The sequence below is a fragment of the Scyliorhinus torazame genome, chromosome 24 (assembly GCF_047496885.1).
Source record: "Scyliorhinus torazame isolate Kashiwa2021f chromosome 24, sScyTor2.1, whole genome shotgun sequence".
Classification (NCBI taxonomy): domain Eukaryota; kingdom Metazoa; phylum Chordata; class Chondrichthyes; order Carcharhiniformes; family Scyliorhinidae; genus Scyliorhinus; species Scyliorhinus torazame.
In genome coordinates, this window is record NC_092730.1 from 49,475,663 (window position 1) to 49,484,580 (window position 8,918).

Consider the following 8,918-nt stretch of genomic DNA (forward strand, 5'->3'; position numbering starts at 1 on the left):
TGTTCTCTGTGGATCTTTGTTTGTGAACTTTACAGTGTTGTAATGCTGTCTCCTTAATTCCTGGGACAAATGTCGGGATGAGACTGCAAGCAAGATTCTGATAGGTATTTGTTGCAAAGTTAACAGAAACGTGCGCTATGTTTACGTTTTTGTCAGTGTGAATGTAACTGCAGAGAATGGCCTCGATTCCTCGACCTCGGTCTAATGGCCCAGCACGCTTCCGCTGCGACACTCTGCTCCTTAAACCAGGAGCTACAACATTACTGCCCTGCGGTAGCCACACAACTATTCACTTTCTCATTTTTTCTTTCACCAAGAACACGCGTTTGAGCACACTGACTCTGGTCAGCATCGTTCAGATATTTTACTTTCGTGCTGAATGGTTGTTCTGTGAAGGGGATGTGATTTCTTCTGTGACGTAGTTCTGATGCGGAAGTGGGGAGTGACTGGAAACACCTTCATGGAAGGAAGTTCGTGGCGGCAGTTTCACCTCTCTGGGAATATTGATCAACCTGTTACTAATTTCTTTAAACTTTGCCTCAAGTCCAAGCCCAGAGGCATTCAACGAGGTGCAGAGTGGCGCAGCGGAAGCGTGCTGGGTCCATATCCCAGAGGTCGATGGATTGAAACCATTCTCTGCTATTTATACGTTCACTCATACGAAAAGCCAACAGTTTGGTGTCACCCAGCTGTAATTCTGACTATACCTTTATTAGTATCAAAGTTTTGCTTTCAGTCTGATCCGCTCCTTGACACCTGTTTTTCAGCTACCCACAGTACAGTCGTGGTGACTCAGTTGACTTCTCCCAGAATCGTCTGCTGCCGCATCTACTGGATGGAATTTCTCCTGTTTGGACACTGGAGGGCGCCTTCGGCTACTTGTCTGTGAAATCAGCTGTGGAGAGAGATTCCAGTCGCCAGGATGCAACTTTCCTATTGGATCCTTCACGTCGCTTAGATCTTAGACTCTCAATACCTTCGTGTGAGGAACAGGTAGAGCGGGAATTGGGACCTTGTTTATTGGGGCAAACTGATGAATGCAGCAATGAGAAGCTCCTTAACCACCAGCGGCTCGGAAGAGAATGGCACTCAGATAAAGGCCTCTGGCTGGGGTTCAAAAATCGTAAAAGTACATCTAGTTTGAAATGAAATGACGATGAAGGTGGAATTTAAATCGATTTCTGCACGGAGCATATCTTTTGCCACAACGCGTCAGGATGGCCGAGCGGTCGAAGGTCACAGTCTTCTCTGGTGGCGTGGATCCGAATCCGCCTCCTGATATTGACTTTTCCTCCACGAGGTTACATTTCTCCAGCAAAATGTTCAACCCACGAAGATCAAATGCCTCCCATTCAATGGGGAAGCGGCGATCTCAGCACAAGACATTCCTTCTTAAATTCGCACAGAATGATCCCACAGGTAAAAGCTCAGTGAATGACTGGATAGCCTGTTCAGTGACTCTGGTTGAGGAATTAATAATGATCCCAGGACTCCGGGTAAAATCCTTCTTCCCTTGTTGCATATAGTCTGGCTGGTTGGATTGTCCGCATCCGTCCGAGAGGGGAAGCTGGGCACTCAGTTTCTATTGTGACTTATTCCTCGATAATGTTTTATTTCTTTATTGCTCCCTTGTGACGTATTACTGGTTATCGTTATATATCTATATTGCCCCTCTGTGTGGTACTACTGGATAATGTTTCGTGTCCAGCTTTGACAAAGTGTCACCTGGACTCCAAACGTCAGCTCTTTTCTCTCCCCATAGATGCTGCCAAAGCAGCTGAGATTTAGAACATAGAACATAGAACATTAGAGCGCAGTACAGCCCTTCAGCCCTCGATGTTGCGCCGACCAGTGAAACCACTCTAAAGCCCATTTACACTATTCCCTTATCGTCCGTATGTCTATCCAATGACCATTTGAATACCCTTAGTGTTGGCGAGTCCAATGCTGTTGCAGGCAGGGCATTCCACACGCTTACTACTCTCTGAGTAAAGAACTTACCTCTGACGTCTGTCTTATATCAATCTCCCCTGAATTTAAAGCTATGTCCCCTCGTGCTAGACATCACCATCCGAGGAAAAAGGCTCTCACTGTCCACCCTATCCAATCCTCTGATCATCTTGTATGCCTCAATTAAGTCACCTCTTAACCTTCTTCTCTCGAACGAAAACAGCCTCAAGTCCCTCAGGCTTTCCTCATAAGATCTTCCCTCCATACCAGTCAACATTCTGGTAAATCTCCTCTGTACCCTTTCCAATGCTTCCACATCCTTCCTATAAAGCGGTGACCAGAATTGCACGCAGTACTCTAAATGCAGCCGCACCAGAGTTTTGTTCAGCTGCAACATGACCTCATAGCTCCGAAACTCAATCCCTCTACCAATAAAAACTAACACACCGTACGCCTTCTTAACAACCCTCTCAACCTGAGTGGCAACTTTCAGTGATCTATGTACATGGACACCGAGATCTCTCTGCTCATCCACACTGCCAAGAATCTTACCATTAGCCCAGTACTCTGTCTTCCTGTTATTCCTTCCAAAATGAATCACCTTACACTTTTCTGCATTAAACTCCATTTGCAACCTCTCCGCCCAGAGCTGCAGTCATCTATGTACATGTAAAGGTGTTACAGTTAAAAAAAGCTAACTACAGGGGCATGAGGGAGGAACTGACGAAAATCGACTGGGAGCAGAGCCTAGTGGGAAAGACAGTAGAACAGCAATGACAGGAGTTTCTGGGAGTAATTGAGGACACAGTACAGAGGTTCATCCTAAAGAAAAGAAAGGTTATCAGAGGGGGGGGATTAGGCAGCCATGGCTGACAAAGGAAGTTAGGGAATGCATCAAAGCAAAAGTGAAAGCCTATAATGTGGCAAAGAGTAGTGGGAAGTCAGAAGATTGGGAAGGCTACAAAAACAAACAAAGGATAACAAAGAGAAAAATAAAGAAAGAGAGGATCAAATATGAAGGTAGGCTAGCCAGTAACATTAGGAATGATAGTAAACGTTTCTTTAAATACATTAAAACAAACGGGTGGCAAAAGTAGACATTGGGCCGCTCCAAAATGACGCTGGTAATTGGTGATGAGAGACAAGGAAATAGCTGAGGAACTAAATAAGTACTTTGCGTCAGTCTTCACAGTAGAAGACATGAGCAATATCCCAACAATTCAGGAGAGTCAGGGGGCAGAGTTGAATATGGTAACCATCACAAAGGAGAAATTGCGAGAGAAACTAAGAGGTCTAAAAATTGATAAATCTCCGGGCCCAGATGGGCTACATCCTAGAGTTCTAAAGGAGATAGCTGAAGAAATAGTGGAGGCATTAGTTATGATCTTTCAAAAGTCACTGGAGTCAGGGAAAGTCCCAGAGGATTGGAAAATCGCTGTTGTAACCCCCCTGTTCAAGAAGGGAACAAGGAAAAAGATGGAAAATTATAGGCCAATTAGCCTAACATCGGTTGTTGGCAAGATTCTAGAATCCATTGTTAAGGATGAGATTTCTAAATTCTTGGAAGTGCAGGGTCGGATTAGGACAAGTCAGCGTGGATTTAGTAAGGGGAGGTCGTGCCTGACAAACGTGTTAGAGTTCTTTGAAGAGATAACAAATAGGTTAGACCAAGGAGAGCCAATGGATGTTCTCTATCTTGACTTCCAAAAGGCCTTTGATAAGGTGCCTCACGGGAGACTGCTGAGTAAAATAAGGGCCCATGGTATTCGAGGCAAGGTACTAACATGGATTGACGATTGGCTGTCAGGCACAAGGCAGAGAGTTGGGATAAAAGGTTCTTTTTCGGAATGGCAACCGGTGACGAGTGGTGTCCCGCAGGGTTCAGTGTTGGGGCCACAGCTGTTCTCTTTATATATTATCGATCTAGAGGATGGGACTGGGGGCATTCTGGCTAAGTTTGCCGATGATACAAAGATAGGTGGAGGGGTAGGTAGTATGGAGGAGGTGGGGAGGCTGCAGAAAGATTTAGACAGTTTAGGAGAGTGGTCCAAGAAATGGCTGATCAAATTCAACGTGGGCAAGTGCGAGGTCTTGCACTTTGGAAAACAGAATAGAGGCATGGACTATTTTCTGAACGGTGACAAAATTCATAATGCTGAAGTGCAAAGGGACTTGGGAGTCCTAGTCCACGATACTCTATAGGTAAACTTGCAGGTTTGAGTCCGTAATTAAGAAAGCAAATGCAATGTTGTCATTTATCTCAAGAGGCTTGGAATATAAAAGCAGGGATGTACTTCTGAAGCTTTATAAAGCATTAGTTAGGCCCCATTTAGAATACTGTGAGCAATTTTGGGCCCCACACCTCAGGAAGGACATACTGGCACTGGAGCGGGTCCAGCGGAGATTCACACGGATGATCCCAAGAATGGTAGGCCTAACATACGATGAACGTCTGAGGATCCTGGGATTCTATTAATTGGAGTTTAGGAGGTTGAGGGGAGATCTAATAGAAACTTGCAAGGTAATGAATGGCTTAGATAGGGTGGACGTAGGGAAGTAGTTTCCATTAGCAGGGGAGACTAGGACCCGGGGGCACAGCCTTAGAATAAAAGGGAGTCACTTTAGAACAGAGATTAGGAGAAATTTCTTCAGCCAGAGAGTGGTGGGTCTGTGGAATTCATTGCCACAGAGGGCGGTGGAGGCCGGGATGTTGAGTGTCTTTAAGACAGAAGTTGATAAATTCTTGATTTCTCAAGGAATTAAGGGCTATGGAGAGAGAGCGGGTAAATGGAGTTGAAATCAGCCATGATTGAATGGTGGAGTGGACTCGATGGGCCGAATGGCCTTACTTCCGCTCCTATTTCTTATGGTCTTATGGTCCCTCTGTAACTTGTAACATCCTTCCGCACTATCCACACCTCCACCGACTTTAGTGTCATCTGCAAATTTACTCACCCATCCCTTTTTACAGCATTTTCTCTGTGGTTCCCCATTTTTACCTTTACAATATTGTAATACTGTCTGCTTCATTCCTGGGACAACTGTCGGGATGCGACTGCAAGCAGGATTCTGATAGGTATTTGCTGTAAAGCAAACAGGAACGTTGTTTCTGTTTGCTTTCTTGTGAGGGCGATTGTAAATAGCAGGGAATACCCTCGATTCTTCGTACTCGGGGTAATGGCCCATCATTCCGCTGCAGCACTCTGCTCCTTAAACCAGGAGCTACGACATTACTGCCCTGCGGTTGCCAGTCAACTATTCACTTCCTCAATTTTTCTTTCAACAAGAACTCACGTTTGAGCAGACTGATTCGGGTCAGCATAGTTCACATATTTTACTTTCCTGCTGAATGGTCGTTCTGTGAAGGTGGTGTGTTTTCTTCTGTGACGTTGTTCTGATGAGAAAGTGGGGGAGTGACTGGAGGAACCTTTCTGGAATGAAGTTCCGGGCGGCAGTCCTCTGGGAACATTGATCAACCCGTGACTGATTTCGTAAAACATTATTTAAAACGTGACTCTCATGGGAATCGAACCCACAACCATTGAACGTCTCACCACGACAGCTACCAGAAGTCCAACGCGCTAACCATTGCGCCATAGAGCCACACTTGCAGTAATCGCCCATCCCCACATGGGAATTTCCGATGTTGTCCAACAGGCAGTTCAAAAGTTCAGCAGTTTGCACAGTTCAAAGAGTACATTTCAAGAGAACATTATTGTCTGAAATGTTTTGGGCCGGCCTGCGGTTGTGAAAAGAGTTCCAGGAATTCTGAACACCGTCGAACACTGAAAGGACATAGACTTGTTGGTGCAACAGGAGAACATATGGCAGACAAGAAATGAAGTGATTAATTTCTGTACGAAGAACACAAGTAGGCAATATAAAATAAAGGATATAATTCCAAAAGTGTGTGCAGGAACAGCGGGAAATGGATGGACAAGTGTATAAATCATTGAAGCAGGTAGAAAAGGTTGCAAGAGCCGTTAATAAAGCAGACGGTATCCTCGGCTTTATTAATAGGGACACAGAGGACAAGATGACCTCTCTCCCTTTTCAGATTCTGATTGCAGTGTTTGTTGTGAAATATTTCATTGTGAAAACATGTTTTTCCGCTGCCTGAAAGGATGGTAGAGCAAAGACCCTCATAATATTGAAGTATTTAGATGTGTACTTGCCATCCCAGGGCACACAATGCTTTGGGCCAAGTTCTGGAAAATGGGATGAGAATGGTTAGGTGGTTGTTTTTCAGCAGCACAGACGTGACGGGCCGAAGGGCCTTTTCTGTGCTGTATGGTTCTATGACTCTATGAATGAAATGCAATGTGTGTTTTCAACTGTTTCTCTTGATATTCTGTTGTATTCCCAGGAACAAACAAACTGTGCTGGCCATTCAGCCCCTCGAGACTGTTCCACTCTTTATTTAAATTGAATTAGGGCTCGGCTGCATCTTCACTCCAGCTCCCTTACAGGATTTCAGAAACAATCAGACCAGAGCTGGTTAAAAATATGTGAAATATTCAAAACTATATTATTGACTCTGAGTTTCACTGGCTTGTTCGGCGCGAGTTCCTAATTTCCGTTACCTTTTGTGTGAAGAAACGTCTCTTTACCACATTCAACTCTCATGTTCTGCTTTTCTCATTGTTCTGGAGTGAAGTCCACACTGCAGAAAAACAACCTTCCCTCTGATCCTGTCTCTCGGGCTTTGTATTGAGGGACCGGGTTAGCACAGTAGTCGAAACAGCTGGCTTGTTCTGCAAAACAAAGTCAGCAGCGCGGATTCAATTCCCATTCTGGCCTCCCCGAACAGGTGCCGGAATGTGTCGACTTCACAGTAACTTCAATGAATCCGACTTGTGGTAATAAGCGATTATTATTTTTGTTATTTGTCCCATGATGATAATCTAAGTCTGTCTCTGCAATTGCTTTTGTTGCTGGTCACAGGCAGCAGGCGGCTGCAACGAGTGTGACCTGCTCACTGAGAGGGAATGCTGCTCCTGAATGCAGTAAATGGTACTAGCTCACGATAAATCGTTCAATAATTCATAAAGATCCCAGAGATGGATAATCAGCGATAATCACATCCAGAGAGACCTGCAATAACCCTCAGAGCAGGAAGGACAACTCATTGTCCTTAGGCCCAAAAGCAAAATACTGTGGATGCTGCAAACCCGAAACAAAGACAGAAAATGCTGCAAATATTCAGCTGATCCGGCAGCTTCTGTGGAGAGAGGAACAGGTCGTTCCAATGAAAGGTCAGGATCTGAAATGGTAACTATTTCTCTTTTCACAGATACTACAGATCCGTAAATGATTTCCAGCATTCCCTTGTGATTAGCTCAACATACTCACACACTATAGTTTAGTACGTTAAAGTGTCTGTTCCCTAAAGAAATATCTAAATTCAAATCTCAGCCGAGCCTTATTCCCTTTGACCATGTGTAAGAATGAGAACTTCCTCCATAACAGCGGGATATCTGTCTTTTGCAAATTCTCCTTCCCTTTCCTGTGGAATATCAACAGGGATTTTAACACAATTGCTGATGTCAGCTGACGTTATCCAGTTGTTAAATCTTTCGACCAGAAATTCATCGGATTTTCCCCATTTGATTTGAGTCCAGCTCCCAGAGGATCTATTCAGTGTTTTGTTTCAATATAAATTTAGAGTACCCAATTCATTTTTCCAATTAAGGGGCAATCCACCTACCCTGCACATCTTTGGGTTGTGGGGATGAAACGCACACAAATACGGGGCGAATATGCCAACTCCACACGGACAGTGACCCAGGGCAGGGATCGAAAGTGGGACCTTTATGCCGTTAGGTATTCTGCAGGTTGTGACTGCGCCGTCTAATGGAGACATGCTCACAGGACTGTGAGAGAGGCTTTCTTTCAGGGTTTAGGCCTCTTTTGATCCATCAACAGCAACCGGCTGTCTGCAGGGGATCTCGGAATGTCAAGCCCCTCTTCCCAAGGTGGACTTAATCAGGGACAAGATGTTGGTTGAAGAGAGAATCAAATGTCTGAAGATTTGGTCTGAGATTCCTGATGTTTTGTGAAGAGAACAAGGTGGTGGAGCAAGGTGACAATAGCAGGATACAAGTTTGGGATATTATCCAGTCCTCAGGGAACTAAGGAAATTCGGCATGTCCACATTATCTCTTACCCACTTTTACAGATGCACCATTGAAAGCAATCTATCTGGCTGCATCACAGCCTGTTATGGCAACTGCTTGGTCATGATCGCAAGAAAATTCAGAGAGTCGTAAACACCGCCCAGTCCATCACACGAACCTGCCTCCCCTCCATTGACTCCATCTACACCTTCTGCTGCCTGGGGAAAGCGGGCAGCACAATCAAAGACGCCTCCCACCCGGCTTACTCACTGTTCCAACTTCTTCCAATGGGTAGGAGATACCGAAGTTTGAGATAACGCATGAACAGCTTCTTCCCCGCTGTTAGCGGACTCCTAAACGATCCTCTTATGGACTGACCACATGAACACTACACCCCTGTATGCTTCACCCGATGCCGGTGTTATGGAGTTACATTGTGTAACATGTGTTGCCCTATTATGTATTTTCTTTTATTTTCTTTCCTTTTCATGTACTTAATGATCTGTTGAGCTGCTCGCAGAAGAATACATATCACTGTACCTTGGAGAACGTGACAATATACAAAATAAAATCCAAGGAGACCGTCCGAATATATTAGCCAGAAAACCATGGTCTCTTATCTCATTAAGTTAACTTATGTGTGGCATCTTGTCGAACGCGTTATTGGATATCCAAGTATATTACACCTTTTGGGTCTCCTTTATTTATCCTGGTGATTAACGCCGCAAAGAATTCCAATTAATCTGTCGTCCATGACGTTCCCTTCATAAAGACGTGCTGAATCTGCTTGATTCTGAGATTCTGATTGAACAACCACACAAACTTTGCCTCCAGCCTGGAGCTCAATGTCTG

At 44.7% G+C, this 8,918-nt stretch overlaps 1 non-coding gene across 1 annotated transcript; it reads right to left on the reverse strand.

Moving 5' to 3' along the window:
* Nucleotides 1–5,461: 5,461 nt before the first annotated feature.
* Nucleotides 5,462–5,553, reverse strand: trnar-ucu (transfer RNA arginine (anticodon UCU)). The gene is given in 2 exon segments: nucleotides 5,462–5,497; nucleotides 5,517–5,553. It is a non-coding gene; the product is annotated as a tRNA-Arg (tRNA).
* Between the last annotated feature and the right edge of the window lie 3,365 nt (nucleotides 5,554–8,918).